Genomic DNA, 3,761 nt, shown 5'->3' with positions numbered 1-3,761 from the left:
TTTCTGCAGTAGGGCTGGAGAGATGGTGTTATGGTTAAGAGCCCTTTCTGCTCTTCCAGACCCACATTTAGTTCCCAGCATCCACAGCAGCAGCTCACAGACACCTGTAACCTCAGTTACGGGAGATCCAATATTTTCTTCTGGCCTCTGTGAGCATCCACGCATACATGAAATATGTACACACATACACATTAAAAATAAATCTTCAAAAGAGTTTCTGCATTTATGAGCAGCCCTCTTTCCACCCCAGCCCCAGAAATGCTTATCTGCTTCTTGCCCCTGCAGTCTGAATTCCAGAATATAGAACTCTGGATATAGAGATCCCAGAATTTCTATATCATACGTGGCCTTTGAGCATGATTTCTTTCATTTAACATACACATCTGAGATTCTTCTGTGTAAGTGTTACTGGCACTAATTCATTTATTTCTATTATGGAGTAGTATTCTATGGTATGGATTTTGCACACTTTACTTATCCATTTCCAAGCTGTGGGAATAATGGTTAAAATAAAGCATTCAAAAATTAAAAATATTTCTGCAATGTTATCAGAGGCTAGCTATTAGAAAGAATCTGAGCGCTCATCATGTGAGCCTGCATTAAGGAGTAATGCTGCCGATAGCGGGGATGTGGAAACGCTGGAAAGGAAGATGTAGCGAGCTGCGTGGTGTCACACCTGATGGAGATGTATAATCAACTCCTATGGCTAAAGTCTGACCTATGCTATGATCACTCAATGATTATCAGCTGCCTGCATATGCGTGAGCCTATGGGCAGTGCCCACCTGGCAGTTCGGGGTTGGCAGCCCATGCCTACTTAAGGGCTGGGAGAGGTTTGCCCAGGGAGAGAGGGGAAGAGAGAGAGAAGTGTAAAAGGTCCCGGAATAAACTGCAGTGAGAAGAGCTCCGGTGGTTGCGTCATCCTTGCGGGACGAGGGTGGCTGTGACAGGAAGAAGCACAGTTGTTTGAACAGAAGATGTGAATGCTCTAACATTGTCATGAGCAGATCAGTTTGACTCCTCTCGCCTCTGTGTGCCTGTCTGTAAAGTGGGGGCACTGCAGCCAGGCATGGTGGTACTTAGACTCCAGCACTTGAGCCGGGGAAGGCAGAAGGATCAGCAGTTCAAGGTCAGCCTGAACAAAACCAAGTGACCTTGATAATCCCTACCTTGTGAGTGTGAGAGTAAAATCCAGTAAGAGAAGCCAGGCTGGTGGTGCACGCCTTTAATCCCAGCACTCAGGATGCAAATCTGTGAGTTCGAGGTCAGCCTGGTCTAGGAGTGAGTTCCAGGACAGCCAAGACTACATAGAGAAACCCTGTCTCGAAACACTAACAAATTGATGTTGTGGAAAATTATTTTAAGCTGTGTTACTTTTGTTTAAGCTGTGGAACATTTGTTTTAATGATGCAAAGATGTGTTGCATTCTTTCATGTTGCTTTTGTTTAACGCTATGACACTGTGATTGTTTGCCTGTCTAAAACACCTGATGAGCTAATAAAGAGCTGAACAGCCAGGCGATGGTGGCACACGCCTTTAATCCCAGCACTTGGGAGGCAGAGGCAGGCGGATCTCTGTGAGTTCGAGACCAGCCTGGTCTACAAGAGCTAGTTCCAGGACAGGCTCCAAAACCACAGAGAAACCCTGTCTCGAAAAAGCAAAAAAATAAAAAAATAAAGAGCTGAACAGCCAATAGCAAGGCAGGAGAAAGGATAGGCAGGGCAGAGAGAATAAATAGGAGGAGAAATATGGAAGGAGCAAGGTAGAACAAGGAGAGGAGGACATCAGGGGCCAGCCATCCAGCCACACAGCAAGTTGCCAAGAAAGAAGTAAAGAGACGTATATAGGAATAGAGAAAGAGAAAAGTCCAGAGGCCAAAGATAGATGGGATAATTTAATATAAGAAAAGCTGGCCTCTATGGAACAGAGCGTAAGCTGCAGAGTCAGCTCAGCCTACAGTAAAGTGATGGGGGCCGGATACAACCCCTGGGTTCTAGTTCCCTGCTGGTTTGAGGGTGTGGACACAGCGACTTCCTCCCGAGGTCACACGTGTGGGGTGGTAGAAAGCACAGACCCCAGGCAACTATCAGCAGCCGGGGAACCAGACCTGAGAAAAGCCCTCCTCAAAGCCTGGCTACCATACCCCTCTGACAACACTCATTCTTCAGACCATCTTGCCCTCCCCTTCTCCCTGTAAGGGGGATAGCCATCCTCAGACTAATAAAATTGTCTAAGGTTGACTCTGGTCAAGACACATTTACTCTCAAATCTGCTTGGACCCTGACTGCCTTCTTTTGTCCTCTGCTGGAGGACCAGTGGGCAACAATCCTGGCTTGCGTTTCTGAACTGTCTGGAAATTACTCGGGAAGAGGCCTCCTAGGCCAGTTTTCTGGATGGGAATTTGGAGGCCCATCTTGCTGCCCTCCAACTTTAAAGAGCGAGGCTGAGGCAGGAAGATGACCTAGGGCTAGCCACCCAGGCTCTGTCGAACCGCCAGCATTCTGAGAATCTTCTGAGGAGCTAGAGAAAACACAGATTCCTAGGCTCCCCCAAACCACAGTGGGACCTTAAGTCTTCATTTCTCAGGCTGCCCTGAAGCTACCAAAGTCTAAATCACTGGAGGCGGCATTACAGCTCTCCCGTCAAGTCTACTTCATCTCCTCAATGCCCTGCTAGAAGCTGAGAATGGGGGACCCCCCCACCAAGGAGTCCTACTGAGCCCCCACTTCATTCTGAGTTACCTGTTCAGATGGCAGCTACTAGCAGGTATTGCAGTTTCAGTGCCCCTGAAGCTGGCCCCTCAGACACAGCCAGGATTAATTGGCGCTAGATGGGCCGAGCGCAAAGGATTAACATGTGCAGAAAGGGGGGCAGGGCTCGTGCCAGGGGAGCCAGCAACAACCCCCAAGTGTGTCCAACAGGGTTTAGGGCCCTATAAATTGCTAGGGCACCTGCCCCAATGCTGGGGCCAGACTTCCCACACCCTGGCAAAGCCAGAGAGAGACTACAAAACCAGGAATGGATGTCTGTGTGATTCTGGGGGACCCCTCAAGGTGACAGGAGCTCATCGGCTCAGCCAGGGGGACAGGAGTGTGTCTTTACTCTCCAGCACCAATGTTGGACCTGAGCAGGCTCTCTGCGGCAGAGTCTTTAGTAGCTCGAGCTTTACCACAAGAACCAGGACAGGACCTTTAGCCAAAATCTGTACTTAGCAGCATTTCCTGAGAAACAGAACCAAGTCAGTATAAAGTCTCAGGACCAGAAGGCCTAGGATATGCCCCAGTTAGACATCTCTAGCCTCAGAATCCCTGAAGGGTAGCGAGTTCAAGACACAGCATCCAAGGTGGCCAAAGGACCGAGACTGAGCTCCAAGGCCAGCAGCAGCAGGAAGAACCACACCCAACTAAGGAAGAAGAATCAGAGACAGTTTCTCCTTTTTCCTCTGTTCTGCTCCCTCCCAGACACTAACCAAGCAGATTAATTCCAACCACATAAGGGGGTGACCTCAGTTTGCTGACCTGCATGCCAGTCTTGCCTGGAAGCATCCTCCCAGGCACACCCACTGTTGTTCTTTTGGAAAACTACAACTCCCATGCTCCCCCTGGACTACGGATACCTGTGCGCACCTCTGCGCTCCCCGTTTAAAAGGCAGGGCCACACGAGGCCCCTCTCTCTCGTCCTGCCTTTTCCTCGTGTGTCCCACATCCTTCGTCCTTTTGTGTTTCCCTCCCCCATTAAAGTGGACCCACGTGGGAGCCGCCG

The 3,761-nt window shown here is 49.3% G+C and overlaps 1 protein-coding gene across 1 annotated transcript in view; it reads right to left on the bottom strand.

Moving 5' to 3' along the window:
• Window positions 1-3,761, bottom strand: part of Cngb1 (cyclic nucleotide gated channel beta 1) — a 33,423-nt gene that overhangs the window by 14,940 nt on the left and 14,722 nt on the right. The window lies entirely within an intron of this gene.

The sequence above is a fragment of the Microtus ochrogaster genome, chromosome 4 (assembly GCF_000317375.1).
Source record: "Microtus ochrogaster isolate Prairie Vole_2 chromosome 4, MicOch1.0, whole genome shotgun sequence".
Lineage (NCBI taxonomy): Eukaryota > Metazoa > Chordata > Mammalia > Rodentia > Cricetidae > Microtus > Microtus ochrogaster.
The sequence above is the reverse complement of the archived record's forward strand: the minus strand, read 5'-3'. Positions and strand labels throughout refer to the sequence as shown.